At 45.9% G+C, this 22279-nt stretch overlaps 1 protein-coding gene across 3 annotated transcripts in view; it reads right to left on the minus strand.

Annotated features, from left to right (window-relative positions):
* LOC141157138 (vitamin D3 hydroxylase-associated protein-like) overlaps positions 1-22279 on the minus strand; it is a 320295-nt gene that overhangs the window by 178421 nt on the left and 119595 nt on the right. The gene's annotated exons all lie outside the window — the stretch shown is intronic.

The following is a 22279-nucleotide window of genomic DNA, read 5'->3' on the forward strand; positions in this document are numbered from 1 at the left end:
AGGTAAGGATGAGGTTGGTTTATTATTTTTCTTTTATTTCAGGAGATCGTTGGCTTCAGCTGGAATGGGCGTGATGGTAAGTATGGTTTAATTTAGAACAATAAAGAATTGTGTGTTTATTTCAATTAAAGGACTTTTTTCTGGGTGTTGTGTTTTTTTTAAATACTTTACTAGAAATTCATGGTGGTCATGTCTAATATTGGCGTGACCCCATGAATTTCGGGCTTAGGGCCAGCTGATAATGCCAAGCTGGCCCTAACCCCTTTATTACCCAGTGAGCCACCGCACCAGGGCCCTGGATGAGTTGGGTACAGCGCCAGAAGATGGCGCTTCTATGAACGCGCCATTTTCCGGGGTGGCTGCGGACTGCAATTTGTAGCGGGGGGGGGCCCAGAAAGCTTGGGCCTCCCTGCGCTGCGGATTCCAGCCCCCAGCTGCCTAGTTGTACCTGGCTGGACACAAAAACAGGGCGAAGCCCCACGTCAATTTTCTTTAAATTATTTCATGAAATAATTAAGAAAAAAAGGGCTTCCCTATATTGTTGTGTCCGGCCAGGTACAAATAGGCAGCTGGTGGTTGGGGGCAGCCCGTTCCTGCCTGCTGTACCTGGCTGGACACAAATATAGTGCGAAGCCCCACGTCAATTTTTTTTAAATTATTTCATGAATTTCATGAAATAATTAAAAAAAAAGTACGTGGGGCTTCGCCCTATTTTTGTGTCCAGCCAGGTACAACTAGGCAGCTGGGGGCTGGAATCTGCAGCGCAGGGAGGACCAAGCTTTCTGGGCCCCCCCCCGCTACAAATTGCAGTCCGCAGCCACCCCGGAAAATGGCGCGTTCATAGAAGCGCCATCTTCTGGCGCTGTACCCAACTCATCCAGGGCCCTGGTGCGGTGGCTCACTGGGTAATAAAGGGGTTAGGGCCAGCTTGGTATTATCAGCTGGCCCCAAGCCCAAAATTCATGGGGTCACGCCAGTATTAGACATGACCGCCATGAATTTCTAGTAAAGTATTTAAAAAAAACACAACACCCAGAATAAAGTCCTTTAATTGAAATAAAGACACAATCCTTTATTGTTCTAAATTAAACCATACTTACCATCACACCCATTCCAGCTGAAGCCAACGATCTCCTGCAATAAAAGAAAAATAATAAACCAACCTCATCCTTACCTTTCCATGGTTCCCACGACAGCTTCAGCTCTGCTACATCGAGATGACAGGCTGGACCGCAGCAGAACGCTGCCATCCAGTCTGTCATCCCGCAGACACTGAGAAGCACAGGCATGCTTGCGCTCCTCACTGTCTCGCTGTGACGGCATCCAGATGAGCCGAGTTCATGTCCAATGAACTCGGCTCACCTCATGCACGTCACTGACAGCGTGGGAAAATTCTCACGCTGAAGTGCTGAGTGCAGGAGAATTCTCCCACGCTGTCAGTGATGTGCATGAGGTGAGCTCATGTCCAATGAACTCAGCTCACCTCCTGCACGTCACTGACAGCGTGGGAAAATTCTCCTGCAATCAGCGCTTCAGCGTGAGAATTTTCCCACGCTGTCAGTGACGTGCATGAGGTGAGCCGAGTTCATTGGACATGAACTCGGCTCATCTGGATGTCGTCACAGAGAGACGCTGAGCAGCGCAAGCAAGCCTGCGCTTCTCAGTGTCTGCGGGATGACAGGCTGGATGGCAGCGTTCTGCTGCGGTCCAGCCTGTCATCTCGATGTAGCAGAGCTGAAGCTGTCGTGGGAACCATGGAAAGGTAAGGATGAGGTTGCTTTATTATTTTACTTTTATTGCAGGAGATCGTTGGCTTCAGCTGGAATGGGCGTGATGGTAAGTATGGTTTAATTTAGAACAATAAAGGACTGTGTCTTTATTTCAATTAAAGGACTTTATTCTGGGTGTTTGTGTTTTTTTTAACTTTGACTATGGGGTTAGTAATGGGGGTGTCTTATAGACGCCTCTCCATTACTAACCTGGGCTTGATGTCAGCTGGCATTATAAGCTGACATCAACCCCAGCCCTATTACCCCCTGTCACCGCACCAGGGCAGCGTGGAAGAGCGAGGCTAAGTGCCAGAATTGGCGCATCCTATGAATGCGCCATTTCTGGGGCGGCTGACGGCTGGTGTTTCTAGCCTGGGAGGGGGCCAATATTCATGGCTCCCTTCCTGGGCTATTAATATCAGCCCCCAGCTGTCTGCCTAGCCTTTGCTAGCTATTAAATTAGGGGGGACCCCACGTCATTTTTTTTGGGGGGTCCCCCATTTTAATAGCTAGTAAAGGCTAGGTATTCAGCTGGGGGCTGATATTAGTAGCCTGGGAAGCTCCGTGGGTATTACCCCCTTCCCAGGCTTCAAACATCTGCCCCAGCCGTCTGCTTAACCTCCGCTAGAGCCTAAAATTAAGGGGAACCCCACGCCAATTTTTTTAATAATAAATCCTTTATTTTAATACTAAATGACAAGTACAGTAACCAACACTATCACTGTACTTCATATATATGTAACTGACATGTTTCTATCTATCTAATCTATGTGTGATGCTCTATCTTTCTGTTGTAAATTGTCGGGTACCGCTGCTGAATTGCCGGCCGGCTTTTTTAAAGAGACAGTGCATGAAAACACTATTATTTTTTTAAATAAATCCTTTACACTAAATGACAAGTACAGTAAGCAACACTATCACTGTACTTATTATATATGTGACTGACATGTTTCTATCTATCTAATCTATGTGTGAAGCTCTATTCTTTCTGTTCTAAATTGTCGGGTACAGATGCTGAATTGCCGGCCGGCTTTTTTAAAGAGACGGTGCATGAAAACACTATTATTTTTTTTAATAAATCCTTTACACTAAATGACAAGTGCAGTAACCAACACTGTCACTGTGCTTCTTATATGTGTGACTGACATGTTTCTATCTATCTAATCTATGTGTGATGCTCTATTCCTTCTTGTCTAAATTGTCGGGTACCGGTGTATGCCGCTGCTGAATTTGCCGGCCGGCTTTTTTAAAGAGAGTGTCTTCTGAGCAGTTTGTCAGCTTTTGGACACCTTTGCAGGTGTTTTCTATGTGTTTCTATTTGTTTTTGTTTGCCTGCCATTGGTTTTAACGGTGTTCGACGGTGTTCTAAGGTGTTCGACGAACCGAACCGAACCCGAACACTACGGGGGTGGCTCAACACTACTCAACACTATTCAGTAGGTGCCCAGCAAGGGGGTCACAAAAACACTGAACTTCAGCTAAGAGATGCCCTTCACCTTATAGACTGGGATAGGATCTTCAGTAATAGGAGCACGGATAGAAAATGGGAAATTTTCAAAACAGTCCTACATAGTCACTGTAGAAGGTACATACCTTATGGGAATAAAAGGGCTAGGAATAGGAGGAAGCCAATGTGGCTAAATAAGGAAGTCAAGAGGGCAATGAAAAACAAAAAAAGGGCTTTCGGTAAACTTAAACAAGAAGGCAGCGAGGAAGCGCTAATATCTTATAGGGAAAAAAACAAAATCTGTAAGAAACAAATAAGAATAGCAAAAGAGGAGACAGAGAGACTAATTGCCAAGGAAAGTAAAACCAATCCCAAACTGTTCTTTAACTATATAAACAGTAAAAGGATTAAAACTGATGGCGTTGGCCCATTGAAAAATAACCTGGGTAAAATCCTAGAGGGCGATGAGGGTAAAGCAAACCTACTCAATAGCTTCTTCTCCACTGTTTTCACAAAAGAAAACAATTTATCGGAGGAAATGCAGAGTGATAAAGTAAACCCTCCGCTAAATATCACCCACCTAACCCAGGAGGAAGCTCAGAAACACCTAAATAATATCAAAATAGACAAGTCACCAGGCCCAGATGGCATACACCCCCGGGTACTAAAAGAATTAAGTCATGTGATAGACAGGCCGCTGTATCTTATATTCAAGCACTCTTTATGGACAGGGACTGTCCCACTAGACTGGCGCCAAGCAAATGTGGTACCAATATTCAAAAAGGGGTCTAAAAGTGACCCTGGGAACGATAGAGCAGTCAGCTTAACGTCTGTTGTGGGTAAATTGTTTGAAGGATTTCTTAGAGATGCTATTGTAGAATATCTTAATGATAATAACTATCTAACTCCATATCAACATGGATTCATGAGGTATCGCTCCTGATGGCCTTCTACGAGGAGGTGAGCTCACAGCTGGACCGGGGAGAGTCAGTGGAGGTTGTAGACCTTGACTTCTCCAAAGCGTTTGATACCGTGCCACACAAAAGGTTGGTATATAAAATGAGAATGCTTGGTCTGGGGGATAATGTGTGCAAGTGGGTAAATAGCTGGCTGAGTGATAGAAAGCAGAGGGTGGTTATCAATGGAGTAAGCTCAGGGGGTGTCAGGGTTACTAGCGGGGGGCCTCAAGGGTCTGTCTTGGGCCCTATATTATTTAATATATTTATTAATGATCTAGTGGAAGGGTTGCATAGTAAAATAGCAATATTTGCAGATGATACTAAACTTTGTAAAGTAGTTAATACAGATGAGGATAGGGCACAGCTACAGGAGGATTTAGATAAATTGGGGAGTTGGGCCAAAAAATGGCAAATGGGGTTCAATGCCGATAAATGTAAGGTCATGCACATGGGAAAGAAAAACAGCAGTCACCCATACATATTAAATGGGAAACCGTTGGGGAAATCTGACATGGAGAAGGACCTGGGCATCTTGGTTAATAGCAAATTAAATTGGAGTGCCCAGTGTCAGGCAGCAGCTGCGAAGGCAAATAGAGTCATGGCATGCATCAGAAGAGGAATAGGGGCATATGATGAGAACATTGCTCTTCCTCTGTATAAAGCGCTGGTAAGGCCGCACTTAGAATATTGTGCACAGTTCTGGGCTCCGGTGCTCAGGAAAGACATATTGGAGCTAGAGAGGGTACAAAGGAGGGCGACTAAGGTAATAAAGGGAATGGAGGGACTAGAATACCCAGAGAGGTTGTCAAAATTAGGCCTATTTATGTTGGAAAAGAGAAGGCTTAGGGGAGACCTCATAAACATGTATAAATACATCAGGGGGCAGTACAGAGATATCTCCCATGACCTGTTTATACCAAGGATGGTGACAAAGACGAGGGGGCACACTATGCGTCTGGAGGAAAGGAGGTTCCTGCACCAGCATAGAAGGGGATTCTTTACGGTCAGAGCCGTGAGACTCTGGAACTCTCTGGGAGAGGAAGTGGTGATGTCCAACTCACTTAATGAGTTCAAGAGAGGCCTGGACGCCTTTCTTGAGAACAATAAAATTACATCTTATGCTTAGTGATAGTTAATTAATCCAGATTGGTGTCGGGAAGTGAATTTTTTCCTCAATGATGTCAATTGGCCTATACCGCATGGTTTTTTTTTTTGTTTTATTTTTGTTTTTTTTGCGTTCCCCTGGATCAACGCTGCGGAATAGCTGCAGTGCACAAGAAATAGGCTGAACTGGATGGACGCTTGTCTTTTTTCGGCCTTATAAACTATGTAACTATGTAACTATGTAACTATGTAACTGAGGACCTCAGAGGAGGGAGGACGAGCATGGAGAGATAACTGAGGACCTCAGAGGAGGGAGGACGGGCATGGAGAGATAACTGAGGACCTCAGAGGAGGGAGGACGGGCATGGAGAGATAACTGAGGACCTCAGAGGAGGGAGGACGGGCATGGAGAGATAACTGAGGACCTCAGAGGAGGGAGGACGGGCATGGAGAGATAACTGAGGACCTCAGAGGAGGGAGGACGGGCATGGAGAGATAACTGAGGACCTCAGAGGAGGGAGGACGGGCATGGAGAGATAACTGTGGACCTCAGAGGAGGGAGGACGGGCATGGAGAGATAACTGTGGACCTCAGAGGAGGGAGGACGAGCATGGAGAGATAACTGAGGACCTCAGAGGAGGGAGGACGGGCATGGAGAGATAACTGAGGACCTCAGAGGAGGGAGGACGGGCATGGAGAGATAACTGTGGACTTCAGAGGAGGGAGGACGGGCATGGAGAGATAACTGAGGACCTCAGAGGAGGGAGGACGGGTATGGAGAGATAACTGTGGACCTCAGAGGAGGGAGGACGGGCATGGAGAGATAACTGAGGACCTCAGAGGAGGGAGGACGGGCATGGAGAGATAACTGAGGACCTCAGAGGAGGGAGGACGGGCATGGAGAGATAACTGTGGACCTCAGAGGAGGGAGGACGAGCATGGAGAGATAACTGAGGACCTCAGAGGAGGGAGGACGGGCATGGAGAGATAACTGAGGACCTCAAGTGTGTAAACTCCTGAAGGCTTGGTTTATTACCATGTATTGAAGATAAGAGCTTCCAGATCGCTGCGCTGGATCTCACACTTCGTCGGCTGACTGACAGAGGACAGGGGACTAGAGGAATAGAAGAAAATGCAAGCTAGTCTCCGTGTGACGTTCTAGTCTGCTAATGGTATATTATGTATGTTATCAGTAGCAGTGTAAATAGAAGGGGGCAGGTTGGAGGAAAGAGTGGGGGAATGAGGAGATGGCTGTGTGACTGTAGAATGCTGAGATACTTAATTCTTATTATGTGCTGTGGCATATGTATATAGATGTTAGTGTAGAAGACCTCGGGAAATGCATGGAAGGCAATGGTGTGCTGGATTACAAGGCTAGAAATCTTGCTGTTCTTGTATCATCAATATATATAATATATATGGCAGGAATATGGATGATAACGAATTTTGTGTTGTAGGAATTGTGGGGTTTGAGCCATGTGTCAGAATACATTGGGAATAAAAAAGGGGGTGGGGTGGACACATGATATATAATTGAATTAGAAATGTATGTAATGGATATATGTGATAACTGACCTCAAGATTCATATAGAAACCTAAGTGATTTCATTTAGTCCTTGTGGCTTCAAAGTGTTGAGTTTATACATCCAATAAATTTCTTCCTGATTTAGACATTGCACCCTATTAGGGGAGTCAGGCAAGACGTGTTCAATAGGTAAGATCTTAAGATCCCTGTGATCCGGCTTGTGTTGCAGGACCATATGTCGGGACAGCCCATGCTTCATGAATCCTGTGGTTATATTATGTCTATGTGAGTTGAGTCTATTATGTAGTGCCTGGGTGGTCCTGCCCACATATTGTTTAGGGCAACTACATTCAATAACGTATATCACATAATCTGTTTCACATGACATGGGATATGACATTTTGAAATTTTCACCAGTGGCCACCGAAGTGAAATTATCAGTGGAATGTATCATGGAGTTACAGCACCTGCAGCTCTTCTTGCCACATTTAGTAACTAAGTGTTTTCTTCCATCTACCACAATATTTGGTTCCTGCCTACGTAATTTACTCGGAGCCAATATATTTCTTAATGTAGGTGCTCTCCTGAATATTATGGAGGGATTTCTCGGTAAGACCTGATTTAATAAACGGTCATTTTGAAGAATTTCTCTGATTTCCCTATGTTGTTGATTATTTGTGGTGATGAATTTTAGTTCATGCTGAAAATTCTCATTCTTTTTTCGTGCTGGTTCCCTCAGTAATGAACTTTGATTATTTTTTCCCTTCACCTGTTTGAATGAATTGAATACCAAATCTTTGGGATATTTCTGCTGTATAAATCTCTGTTTCAGAACTTCTGATTGTTCGTCATAATCTATTTCAGTGGTACAGTTTCTACAGATTCTTTGGAATTGATTGTGCGGAATATTAGTAAGCCATTTTTTATAATGTCCACTGAAAAAATGGATGTAACTATTGGTATCCACTGATTTAAAATAAGTTTTAGTGAAAATTCTGTCATCCTTTACATATAAAACAAGATCCAGAAAATGAATGGATTCTTCACCACTATCCTTATTAAAAGAAATACCCCAATTGTTATTGTTGAGAAAGCAGAAAAACGTAGTGGGGTCTATAATTTTCCTGTCAATGATGAAGATTAGATCATCTATATATTTTCTATAAAAGATGATCCCCTTGTTAAAAATCCCCTGGAGGATAAAAACTTGCTCAAACAATCCCATAAAAATGTTGGCGAAGGTCGGTGCTACTTTAGAGCCCATTGCCACTCCCTTAATCTGATGGTAAGTTTTTTTCAGAAAATTAAAATAATTATTTTTCAAGATAAAAGTGAGCCCTGCTAAAATAAAGGATCTTTGGTTGGAGGAAAGGCAAGTATCTCTGGAAATGATGTATTCCACGCACAACAGACCAATATCCATGTCAATGTTAGTATATAAAGGAGATACATCCAGGCTTAAAAAGACATGATTTTTCCCATCTGATGGTTTGAACTAATTTGATAAGGTGTGCAGAATCCTGGAGATAGCTTTTAAGGTTTCTAACGTGGGGTTGTAAAAGCACATCCAAGTATTGAGCCAAATTGGACGTAAGGGAGCCTATCCCCGATATAATGGGTCTCCCAGGAGGGTTTCCGGCATCCTTGTGTATTTTAGGGAGATGATAAAAAAATGGCATGCATGGACTCTGAATAGTCAGGAATTTCCTTTCATTATCATTTAAAATGTTCTCATCCCGTGCTTTGGAGATAAGTTTCTTATATGTGGGAATCATGTTTAAGAGTGGATTGGAAAAAACTTCTCTGTAATAATTATTGTCACTTAGTATCCTATGTGCTTCCTCCACATATACATTGTAGTCTTGAATGACTATACCCCCCCCCTTATCTGCCGATCTAAGAACTATATTTTTATTGTTTCTTAGATTATTTAGTGCAGTAATTTCGTTACGGCTCAAATTGTTATTTCTAAATGGCAGTGGTGCCGCAATTATTATTTCTTTGACACTACCCTGCAAGATCTCAAAGAAATAATTGCGGCACCACTGCCATTTAGAAATAACAATTTGAGCCGTAACGAAACTATATATATATATATATATATATATATATATATATATATATATATATATATATATATATATATATATATATATATATATATATATATATATATATATATATATATATATATATATATATATATATATATAATCAACAACATAGGGAAATCAGAGAAATTCTTCAAAATGACCGTTTATTAAATCAGGTCTTACCGAGAAATCCCTCCATAATATTCAGGAGAGCACCTACATTAAGAAATATATTGGCTCCGAGTAAATTACGTAGGCAGGAACCAAATATTGTGGTAGATGGAAGAAAACACTTAGTTACTAAATGTGGCAAGAAGAGCTGCAGGTGCTGTAACTCCATGATACATTCCACTGATAATTTCACTTCGGTGGCCACTGGTGAAAATTTAAAAATGTCATATCCCATGTCATGTGAAACAGATTATGTAACATAGTAACATAGTAACATAGTTAGTAAAGCCGAATAAAGACTTGCGTCCATCAAGTTCGACCTGTTAGTTCTGTAATTGCTAAAGTTGATCCAGAGGAGGCAAAAACCCCAAATGATTTAGCCAATCTTCACCTGAGGAAAAATTCCCTCCCGACTCTGAAACCAGCAGTCAGAATAAATCCCTGTATCAACCTACTATTTTATTCTATTTTTAAGTATATGCTGAAATCTGCCTGGTATCTAGAAATGCATCCAGTCCCCGCTTGAACTGGTGTAGTGAATCCGACATTACCGTCTCCTCACTCAGTGAATTCCATATTCTCACTGCTCTTACCGTAAAGAACCCCTTCCTATGCTGGTGCTGAAACCTTTTCTCTTCCAGTCTTAGTGAATGCCCTCTTGTTACCATAATATTCCTCCTTTTGAACAAATCCCGGGCAAGGTCTCTATACTGTCCCCTAACATATTTGTACACATTTATTATGTCCCCCCTCAACCTTCTCTTTTCCAGGCTGAATAGTCCTAGTTTTGCCAACCTCTCTGGGTATTGCAGTCTCTCTATTCCCTTTATTAATTTTGTTGCCCTCCTTTGTACCTTTTCAAGCTCATTTCTATCCTTTCTATATATTGGGGCCCATAACTGAGCACAGTATTCCAAGTGTGGTCTGACCAGTGCTTTGTACAGTGGAAGAACAATGTTCTCCTCCTTTGCAGCTATACCTCTTCTGATACATCCCATTACCCTGTTTGCCCTTACAGCAGCCGCCTGACTTTGGGCACTCCAATTTAGTTTGCTATCAATCAAGATGCCCAAGTCCTTCTCCATCTCTGAATTCCCCAATGATTTCCCATTCAGTGAGTACTGGTGACTTACATTTTTCCTTCCCATATGTATGACCTTACATTTCTCCTCGTTAAACCTCATTTGCCATTTAATGCTCGACCTACCCAGCTTATCCAAATCCCTCTGTAGGTCTGCACTGTCCTCTTTTGTATTAATTGTTTTACATAACTTTGTGTCATCTGCAAATATTGATATTTTACTATTTATCCCGTTGACTATGTCGTTAATAAAGATATTAAATAACATTGGGCCTAGTACAGACCCCTGTGGTACCCCACTAGTGACGCTTACCCAATCTGAGTATATTCCATTTATAACCACCCTCTGCCTTCTATCCTTTAGCCAGTTAGCTACCCACTTGCAGACATTTTCCCCCAGCCCCATCATTCTCATTTTGTATACCAACCTATTATGTGGCACGCTATTGACGCGCCCCTGGGCCTGTGTCGTGCAGCATCGCGCGCACGGGGGCTTACCCGGAGCCGGATCAGATGGGGGTAGTAGTCTCGTGGCGGTGACCCGGTCCGTGCCCAGGGAGTCAAACTGAGCGGCAGTCTTTAGCAGTAGATGTTAGAATGTTCGACTACGCCACCCGTTGAATGCGGCTATGAAGCCGCCGCTGCAGGACAGTCCGCTGAGGCCGGTGGTACGGATGTGCAGCGTGGATGGTATAACCCCCAACGGGAGGGGTATGACCTCAGGGCAGCAGATGTGGATGATAGTGGTAGTGATGGTGCAGCAAGGAAGCTCAGAGACGTGTGGTGCAGTTTCAAGGCTTTTACTCACAGGTGTTGCTCCGGTCACTTCGGCCAGCGGTGACCACCCGAGCCGTGCTGCGTCCACCAGGTGCGGGACTCGGCCAACCCCCAGGCAGTTCTAGAGCGTGGTCCCGAGCTCCCCTCTATTCCTTCCTACGGGCCGTCCTCACCAGGGACCCACCTTTGTCCAGCTCCCTCGGGTCTTTTGGTGGCGAAACCTTTCCCGGCTTCCCTGACCCTATGCGTGGTTTGCCTTCCTGGTGGATATGGTGAGGGGTCGCGCCAAAACTTGTCCACGACCTCCGGTTCCTGGCTAAGGATGTTTTGCCTCTACCAGTTTGGGATCCGGTACCCTCTTCTGCCAACCCTTCACCCGTCTTAGTTCACTTGTGGGATCTCAGGGTTCCCTCTGCTTGTGTCTCTGGGCCTTTCACTGGGTTTTTCCTCTTCTTCCTCTTTCTCTGCGCTTCAGGCCTGGCCCTGGAGCTGGGCCCAGCTGGAGCCACAGCTCCCTGTCAGCCCTCTCTGGCTGAACTCTCCCTCAGAACAGACAGACCCTGTCTTAAGATGGTGCCCACCTTTTATACTCCCTCTGACACCCGAGCCCAGGTGACAATGCAACCAATGGGCTCCTCCTATGCCCAGAGTCCCTCCCCTGTCTGCTCCTACACTACTGGGATGTTCCTCCCCCCCTCCCACTCCAGCCAGGGACAGAAGCTGTCGTACCTGCACATCTACTTGGTGGGAGTACCGTTGTTCTGTCCCCCGGAAATGGGATGAGTGTAGTGCATGCAGCTACTGAGCTCGGTCCCACACTCCTTCCTTACCCGGGAGTGGAATACCACACCTCTGGTTTGAGGTGCAATACCCCTGTAGCAGCCGAGTCCTCGGGGTGCTACACTATCGAACGCTTCTGAGAAGTCGAGATACACGACATCCACTGGTTCCCCCTGATCTACTCGAGAGCTAACCTCCTCGTAGAAGTCAATCAGCTTTGTTTGGCAGTAGCGATTCCTCATGAATCCATTTTGGTTCGGGGTTAATAGATTATTAGCATCAAGATGCTCCGTAATTGCCTCTTTAATGAAGCTTTCAAAAATTTTGCCCACAACGGACGTCAGACTCACCGGCCGATAGTTTCCGGTGTTACTTTTTGCTCCCTTTTTGAATATTGGCACTACATTCGCCTGTCGCCAATCAAGTGGCACAGACCCAGTCTCAACAGAGTCCTTAAATATAAGATATAACGGTCTATCTATCACATTACTTAGTTCCCTTAGTACCCGTGGGTGTATGCCATCAGGTCCTGGTGATTTGTTTATTTTAATGTTACTGAGGCGTTTCTGTACCCCAGCTTGGGTTAGATTTGTCATACTTAGTGGAGGATTAAGCTTGTCACTTCTCATTTCTCCTGTTAGTTCGATTTCCTTTGTGAAAGTTGTCGAAAAAAAATGATTTAATAGATTAGCTTTATCCTCATCTTTCTCTATGATTTTGCCTTCCTCACTTTTTATCAGTCCAATATTATCCGATTTAATCCTTTTACTATTTATATACGTAAAGAACAGTTTGGGATTTGATCTACTTTCCCTAGCAATACGTCTCTCTGTTTCCTCCTTCGCTATTTTTATTTGTTTTTTACAGGTTCTCGTTTTTTCCTTGTAACACATTAGTGCCTCCTTACTGTTTTCCTGTTTTAATCTCTTGAATGCCTCTTTTTTGCTATTTAACGCCCCTTTTACGTTCTTATTCAACCATATTGGTTTCCTCTTATTTCTGGCCCTTTTATTCCCATACGGTATATACCTCTCGCACTGAGTATTCAGAATTCTTTTGAACGTTTCCCATTTACTATTCGTATTCCTTTGATTAAGAACTTTGTCCCAGTCAATAAGTTGAAGGCTTTCTTTCAGCTGATCAAACTTCGCCCTCCTAAAGTTTGATGTTTTTGTTGTTCCCTTATTGATAACCCTACTGAAGGGCATTTTGAAGTCGATAATATTATGATCGCTATTACCTAGGTGCCCCCCTATCTGTACCTCAGTTATTCTATCAGGCCTATTAGTCAATATTAAGTCCAACACGGCCTTCCCTCTCGTTGGTTCCTGCACTAGTTGGGAGAGATAATTATCCTTGATATTTGTCAAGAACCTTTTTCCTTTCTGAGATCTACAGGTTTCTGTTTCCCAGTCAATATCCGGGTAGTTGAAATCCCCCATTACAATCACTTCATTATGTTTTGCTACTTTGTCTATTTGTCCTAATAGCAGATTCTCATTCTCCTCTGTTATATTGGGTGGCTTATAGCAGACCCCCAGTAATATTTTATTATTATTTTTAGTTCCCTCTATCTCTACCCACATGGACTCGACCCCCTCTTCTCCCTCTCCTATATCTTCCCTTAGTCTGGGTTTTAGACATGACTTTACATATAAGCAGACTCCTCCGCCTTTCCCCTGTTTCCGGTCCCTTCTAAATAAACTATAATCTAATAAATTTACCGCCCAGTCGTAGCTATCGTCTAGCCAAGTCTCTGTTATACCTACGATGTCATACCTCTCCTCCGATATAAGCGCCTGCAGCTCATCCGCCTTATTGGTCAGGATTCTTGCGTTGGTCAGCATGCAAGATAAAACTTTGGGGTTATTTAGCATCCTATTCTTCTCTAACGATCTAACTGTACTATCCCCACCCCCCTCTCCACCCTCATTATATTCACTTCTCCCCTTCCTCCTTGCTTGCCTCACATCCCACCTATTTCCTTGGTTCCCCCCCCCCCGTCTCTAGTTTAAAAACTCCTCCAACCTATTAGCCATCTTCTTCCCCAGCACCACTGCACCCTCCCCATTGAGGTGCAGCCCGTCCCTACGGTAGAGCCTGTAGCCGACCGCGAAGTCGGCCCAGTTCTCCATGAACCCAAACCCTTCTGCCTTGCACCAACTCTTTAGCCACTTATTCACCTCCCTACCTTCCCGTTGGCGCTCCTGTGTGGCTCGCGGGATTGGTAGTATTTCTGAGAAAACTACCTTGGAGGTCCTTGCCCTAAGCTTCCTACCTAGGTCCCTGAAATCATTTTTAAGGACCCTCCATCTACCACTCACTTTGTCATTGGTGCCGATGTGGACCATGACCGCTGGGTCTTCGCCAGCCCCACCCAGTAACCTGTCAACCCGATCCGCGATGTGCCGGACTCGAGCGCCAGGGAGGCAGCACACCGTTCGGCGATCCCGGTCTTTGTGACAGATTGCCCTGTCTGTCCCCCTAATAATAGAGTCACCCACTACCAGAACCTGTCTTGCCTGCCCTACACTTCCCCCCTCCCCCTCATTACTGAAGCATACACTCCCCCGGCGGTCAGAGGATCTGTCGTGCTCCAATAATGCCGGTTCTGAACCAGCCTTCCTATACTTCTTCCCTCTATCCCTCCTTACTGTTATCCAGCTCCCTGCCTGTTCAGCCTGCACTTCCCCTCTATGATCCACCCCCAGTATTGACCCATTGAGTCTGTTCGGTGGGCAGCAAACTCCGTTCCATGTTGTCGATGCTCCTCAGTATCGCTATCTGAGCACTTAGATCCAGAATTTGGGCTTCCAAGTGCACGATATGCTCACATCTCTCGCAGCAGTATGGATCCTCGAGCGGTTGCTCACGGAATGCATACATTGCGCAAGATGTACACTGCACGGCTCCGGCCAACATGGACGTCATTCTAAATATGGGGATACAGTCAGTATATATATAAAAGTACAAAACACAATTATTTATATATAGGTGTATGGACGGGGATCAATTAGGGATGTGCAAGTGTATCAATTAGATATCGGCGGGGGATCAGTTAAGTATGGACGGGGGATCAATTAAGTATCAAGTATGGACGGGGGAATCAGATAAGTAGGTCAGGTGGATTAATTAAGTAAAAAGTAAAGTAAAGAAAGAATGAAATACAGTCAGCAATTCAGTCCTAAGTCCTCCCTTCCAAACTCCCTGAATCCAAAGTCACTGAAAAACAAGTCACACACTTACTTTCGTTCGCACTTACGCTCCGGACACACGCAGCTCGTTCACACTCGCAAACTAAGAGATTTAAAGAGTTTTTTTTTTTTTTTTTTCTTCCTTTTCCAGCAATGCACACTTCACCTCAATGCACTTCCAAAGGGTGATATACGTTATTGAATGTAGTTGCCCTAAACAATATGTGGGCAGGACCACCCAGGCGCTACATAATAGACTCAACTCACATAGACATAATATAACCACAGGATTCATGAAGCATGGGCTGTCCCGACATATGGTCCTGCAACACAAGCCGGATCACAGGGATCTTAAGATCTTACCTATTGAACACGTCTTGCCTGACTCCCCTAATAGGGTGCAATGTCTAAATCGGAAAGAAATTTATTGGATGTATAAACTCAACACTTTGAAGCCACAAGGACTAAATGAAATCACGGAGGTTTTTATATGAATCTTGAGGTCAGTAATCACATATACCCATTACATACATTTCTAATTCAATTATATATCATGTGTCCACCCCACCCCCTTTTTTATTCCCAATGTATTCTGACACATGGCTCAAACCCCCACAATTCCTACAACACAAAATTCGTTATCGTCCATATTCCTGCCATATATATTATATATATTGATGATACAAGAACAGCAAGATTTCTAGCCTTGTAATCCAGCACACCATTGCCTTCCATGCATTTCCCGAGGTCTTCTACACTAACATCTATATACATATGCCATAGCACATAACAAGACCGGAGTATCTCAGCATTCTACAGCCACACAGCCATCTCCTCATTCCCCCACTCTTTCCTCCAACCTGCCCCCTTTTATTTACACTGCTACTGATAACATACATGATATACCATTAGCAGACTAGAACGTCACACGGAGACTAGCTTGCATTTTCTTCTATTCCTCTAGTCCCCTGTCCTCTGTCAGTCAGCCGACGAAGTGTGAGATCCAGCGCAGCGATCTGGAAGCTCTTATCTTCAATACATGGTAATAAACCAAGCCTTCAGGAGTTTACACACTTGTGGTCCTCAGTTATCTCTCCATGCTCATCCTCCCTCCTCTGAGGTCCTCAGTTATCTCTCCATGCCCGTCCTCCCTCCTCTGAGGTCCTCAGTTATCTCTCCATGCCCGTCCTCCCTCCTCTAAGGTCCACAGTTATCTCTCCATGCCCGTCCTCCCTCCTCTGAGGTCCACAGTTATCTCTCCATGCCCGTCCTCCCTCCTCTGAGGTCCTCAGTTATCTCTCCATGCCCGTCCTCCCTCCTCTGAGGTCCTCAGTTATCTCTCCATGCCCGTCCTCCCTCCTCTGAGGTCCTCAGTTATCTCTCCATGCCCGTCCTCCCTCCTCTGAGGTCCACAGTTATCTCTCCATGCTCGTCCTCCCTCCTCTGAGGTCCACAGTTATCTCTCCATGCCCGTCCTCCCTCCTCTGAGGTCCTCAGTTATCTCTCCATGCCCGTCCTCCCTCCTCTGAGGTCCTCAGTTATCTCTCCATGCCCGTCCTCCCTCCTCTGAGGTCCACAGTTATCTCTCCATGCCCGTCCTCCCTCCTCTGAGGTCCTCAGTTATCTCTCCATGCCCGTCCTCCCTCCTCTGAGGTCCTCAGTTATCTCTCCATGCCCGTCCTCCCTCCTCTGAGGTCCACAGTTATCTCTCCATGCCCGTCCTCCCTCCTCTGAGGTCCACAGTTATCTCTCCATGCCCATCCTCCCTCCTCTGAGGTCCTCCGTTATCTCTCCATGCCCGTCCTCCCTCCTCTGAGGTCCTCAGTTATCTCTCCATGCCCGTCCTCCCTCCTCTGAGGTCCTCAGTTATCTCTCCATGCCCGTCCTCCCTCCTCTGAAGTCCACAGTTATCTCTCCATGCCCGTCCTCCCTCCTCTGAGGTCCTCAGTTATCTCTCCATGCCCGTCCTCCCTCCTCTGAGGTCCACAGTTATCTCTCCATGCCCGTCCTCCCTCCTCTGAGGTCCTCCGTTATCTCTCCATGCCCGTCCTCCCTCCTCTGAGGTCCTCAGTTATCTCTCCATGCCCATCCTCCCTCCTCTGAGGTCCTCAGTTATCTCTCCATGCCCGTCCTCCCTCCTCTGAAGTCCTCAGTTATCTCTCCATGCCCGTCCTCCCTCCTCTGAGGTCCTCAGTTATCTCTCCATGCCCGTCCTCCCTCCTCTGAGGTCCTCAGTTATCTCTCCATGCCCATCCTCCCTCCTCTGAGGTCCTCAGTTATCTCTCCATGCCCGTCCTCCCTCCTCTGAAGTCCACAGTTATCTCTCCATACCCGTCCTCCCTCCTTCCCCCCCTTTCCTCACTGACAAACACCTCATACCTAATACACTAGTAGCAGGCTTGCACCTTCTGCCATTACTTCAGCTCTTGGTTTTCTGCCTGTCAGCTGACAGGTGTGAGGTCGGGCAGAGCGGTCTGGACGAGGTGTGAGGTCGGGCAGAGCGGTCTGGACAAGGTGTGGGGTCGGGCAGAGCGGTCTGGACAAGGTGTGGGGTCGGGCAGAGCGGTCTGGACAAGGTGTGAGGTCGGGCAGAGCGGTCTGGACGAAGTGTGAGGTCGGGCAGAGCGGTCTGGACGAGGTGTGAGGTCGGGCAGAGCGGTCTGGACAAGGTGTGGGGTCGGGCAGAGCGGTCTGGACAAGGTGTGAGGTCGGGCAGAGCGGTCTGGACGAGGTGTGAGGTCGGGCAGAGCGGTCTGGACGAGGTGTGAGGTCGGGCAGAGCGGTCTGGACGAGGTGTGAGGTCGGGCAGAGCGGTCTGGACGAGGTGTGAGGTCGGGCAGAGCGGTCTGGATGCTCTGATCTTTCACACATGATACAAAAGAGCCAGGACTTTGGGATCGCATACACTGCGGTCCTTAATCAGCTACAAATGTTTTATCCCATGTGCTTTAATATAAATGCAATTATACATTTGGATGATTACATTTCAGAGATCATTTTAATTATTTGTTCTATGGTTTTCATTTTATTTGCATAAGAGTGTAATTAGTCGATCAATAATTTCATTTAATCTATTTATAAATAATTTCACTGTTTCTCTGTAAACCGTTTGCTGGTCTTGGCGCCAAGAATAACAGCGGGCTTTTTTTCCACGTGTGGTTTTATGTATATAAGACCGCTTGATAAATCGGTCTACATCAGCTATGTACCTGAGGAAGTGGACGGGACGTCCACAAAACGCGTAGTAATCGTAGCTTTTAACAATAAACTACAAGATTGTTTAACTATACAATCTCTCTTCAAATTTCTTCACTACGGAGGAGCGCGGATTTTTTCCCGGCACCTACTTCATCCTACTACAGATTACTGGCTGGTGACACTTCTAGAGCCACGCTACAAGGAGAACTTTATATCTCTTATTCCTGAGGCGGACAGGTCTACAAAAATGGGGCTGTACCAGAAGGCCCTTGTTGCGGAACTATTAACAAAATTCCTATCTGAAAACGCTGGTGGCAGAGGTCACAGTTCATTGGAAAACCAAGCAGTACAGGCGAGAGAGACACAACTCCAATCCAGCAGAGGCAGAGGAACACTGTCAAAGTTCTGAGAGAGTTTTCTCAGCCCCTCCCATCGCACAGGCCCTGAGGCGCGGGGTACTCTCACAAGGAGTGCAAAGTTTGGGAAGATGCTGAGGGAGTACCTTGCCGACCGTACCAACGTCCTCCATGATTCCTCTGTGCCTTATAATTATTGGGTAGCCAAGCTGGATACGTGGAATGAACTGGCTCTCTATGCCTTGGAGGTCCTGGGCTGCCCTGTCGCTAGCGTTTTATCAGAGCGGGTTTTTAGTGGCACTGGTGGAATTATAACTGATAAGCACATCCGCCTGTCAACTGAAAATGCTGAGAGGCTGACTCTTATAAAAATGAACAAGGGCTGGATTGGGCCAGACTTCTCAACACCACCGAATGATAGCAGCGCAACATAAACTCAAAAACAGTGTCTTTTCTTGGGAGGTGTATTCCCATGCACCTTTTCACACCCACACATGGGTATACGCTTCCTGATTTTGGCTATTTGCTCTTGTCCTCCTTCTCCTCATCCTCCACCACCATATCACCAGGGTGACCGCGGTCCGTGATGCAACACCCACATAATTTTTTTAAAGGGTGTTTATGATGCCCGTAAAAAAATTTTGTTATACAGTATGTTCATGTATACCCCCCAGGGGTAAATGTTTGTCAGCCCATACACTTAGTGCATGGGCATTACAAGTATAGGAGGTCCGCTCCTTTCTAATCGGAACATTTTTTTATGAGGCCCTCCTCCACGTCTATTCCAAGGGGCATTGGATTGCCTCCCAATTTTTGGCAGCACTTGCAATCACTGCATAGGCCAACACTATGGTAGACTCTCTCCTTTCTAATGGGAATTTGCCGTTACTGTGGCACTGCTCTATGTGTCTTTAAATTCTTAGTGGGGTTTTTCCCAAATTTTGGCAGCCCTTGCAGTCACTGCATACGCAAGAACAGTATAGGAGACCCACTTGTTAATAATGGGAACAACAAAGCATAGCCAGCTGATGGCTCTCTAACAATAGCGAGGGCCAACTGCTGGCCTTTTAAGAATAGTAAGTGCTGTCTGATGTCCCTATAAAAATAGGCTTTATGACTTTCAGAGTCCCTCCATCATAAATGAAACATGATGTGTCTGATGATGTGTCACACACCACATTGACAGATAAGGTTGTAAAATGTGAAAATGACATTTCCCAGTGAATGCATTTGTCTTAAAAAATAACGTAAAAAAACACACAAAACAATAGGATCTTTCTTTAGTATAAAAAACAGCGTCACCAATTTAACCTCAATGTAATCACATTGTTCAGCTCCTGCACCTCCTCCTCCATCTCCGAAATGACTACATCAGTCACAGGCTGACAGCACTGCAGCACTGCCTTGGCCAAGCGGCAACAGGCTGTGCTGAAGATAACATGCTTAATGCTTAATTGACAAACCGCCCAGCGCTGCAGAGTTGTTGAAAGCTGTAACACAGCAGCCTGACTTGTGTCTCTCACCACTGAACATACAGCCAGGCATGGTCATGTGTGACAATGGGCGGAACCTGGTGATGGAGAAATGACAGCCGGAGTAGATACGGTTTCCCTCTATGCCAGTCCTTTCACCGAGCTAAAGAATATGGCTGTGGTGAAATACAACTCAGCAAAAAAAGCTGTGGACTGGCTCTGTACCGTCCCTGGCCACATTCACCTGTCCACGTGTTTGTGGTTAGGCGGTCCTTCCCAGTAAGTGCACTGGGGAGGGCACGAGTAATGTTGTGGGACCCGTGCTTGTGGAAGGCGGAGACGACACCGGGAGAAACAGTGGCGGCTGGGGACAGAGTATGGACACCCGGCCGCCGCCGGCATGAGGTTATGAAAAGCTTCCACCTACACAAGCCTAAAAGACCACATTTCAAGTGCAAGCAGCTGCCCAGAAATCTGGCAGTTTAGTGTTGCGGCCTGTGGGTGGGTGGCTGGCTGCATACTTGCACTTGCATTCCAAGTAACAGAAAACTAAGCAGATGGTGGCCTCTATCATCATCATGGCCTCACCTCAGCACTATGAACTCTCCTGAAGGAGAAGCCAGGGCCCGCTGGAGGAGTCTCCGGTTCTCTGGTGGGCCCATCGAACCCTGCCGAGAAGCAGCCCTGGCTAAGAAAAGTGTGGGGGAAGGTTCCCGGACACTCTATGGCTGCTTTTTTAATGTGGATCGGCCATGCTTATGCATGTTATTTCTTAAACCGCATTACAGATCAGGCCATTGTCCAACTCTGTATTCATGAAATTAAATGCGCAAAGAAAGATGTTTGTGTGTCAAAGCACCACCAACAAGTGCGAGTTGATGTTGAACAGGCTGCCATTGCTTCTGCAGCAAGCTGCATTAGAGGACTTCCTGGGAGAAATGACACCCAGGGTAGATACGGTTTCCCTCTATGCCAGTCCTTTCACCGAGCTAAATAAAACTGTCAGCAAAAAAAGCTGTGGACTGGCTCCGTACCATTCCTGGCCACATTCACCTGTCCACGTGTTTGTGGTTAGGCGGTCGTTCCCAGTAAGTGCACTGGGGAGGGCACGGGTAATGTTGTGGGACCCGTGCTTGTGGAAGGCGGAGACGACACCGGGAGAAACAGTGACGGCTGGGGACCGAGTATGAACACCCGGCTGCCGCCGGCATGAGGTTATGAAAAGCTTCCGCCTCCCCGAGCCTAAAAGGCCACATTTCAAGTGAAAGCAGCTTTAGAGGACTGGGAGAAGTGACAGCTGGGTAGATATGGTTTCCCAAGTCCTTTCACCAAGCTAAAGAATATGGCTGTGGTGAAATACAACTCAGCAAAAAAATCTGTGGGCTGGTTCCGTACTGTCCCTGGCCACATTCACCGCCGCCGGCATGAGGTTATGAAAAGCTTCCACCGCCACAAGCCTAAAAGGTCTCATTTCAAGTGCAAGCAGCTGTCAAAAAATTGGCAGTACAGTATTGCAGCCTGTGGGTGGGTGGCTAGCTGTATACTTGCGCTTGCATTCCAAGGAATGGGGTAGGGACAACTGAACGCTGCAGTGGGACAAGGACGTGGACGGTGATTGTTGCAAGTCTGCAACGACAGGTGCATGGCGGGAGGCATCTTCGCATGCGCCAAGGATCACTTATGATGGGCACACTTTTAGGCAGTGACCTGGGAGTCAGAGATGCTTCCAGGGGTCTTCCCCATGCTGTTCCCATGTCTTTTCAGCACTGTATGCATGTGTCTGATGATGTGTCACACACCACATGGTCAGATAAGGTTGTAAAATGTTAAAATGACATTTCCCGGTGAATGCATTTGTCTTGGTTGAAAGCAATTCAAAAGTGCAAAAATGCATCAAAAACGCTACGTGTGAACATAGCCCAAGGTGTGGTGGTGTATTTTTGGTTTTGGTTATTTATTTTGCTTTATATACATTGTACATGTCATGGAAAGGATGTTCCTTAACATATTTCCCAGGAAAATTCATTTTGGATTAGTTTTTGTATGTTTTATTGTGAGTCCGTAAAAGTGGCGTAATACTCTGACAACGTTGTTGACAGCAGTGACCTGGGAGTCAGAAATGCTTCCTGGGGTCTTCCCCATGCTGTTCCCATGTCATTTGAGCACTGTTCTCATCGATTTGGGCAATTTTTAGGCCGTCTGCAGACCGCTGGGGGGAGTCGCCGGAAAAATGCTGGAGTTTCCCATAGACTTACATTGGGCTCGTTGCTCGGGTCGAACACCCAAGAATTCCAATGTGCTCGACCCGAGCTACGAGTACCCGAGCATTTTAGTGCTCGCTCATCACTAATAG

This window comes from Phyllobates terribilis, unplaced genomic scaffold (genome assembly GCF_046119375.1).
Source record: "Phyllobates terribilis strain yellow unplaced genomic scaffold, ASM4611937v1 Scaffold_8__6_contigs__length_399053987, whole genome shotgun sequence".
Taxonomy (NCBI): Eukaryota; Metazoa; Chordata; class Amphibia; order Anura; family Dendrobatidae; genus Phyllobates; species Phyllobates terribilis.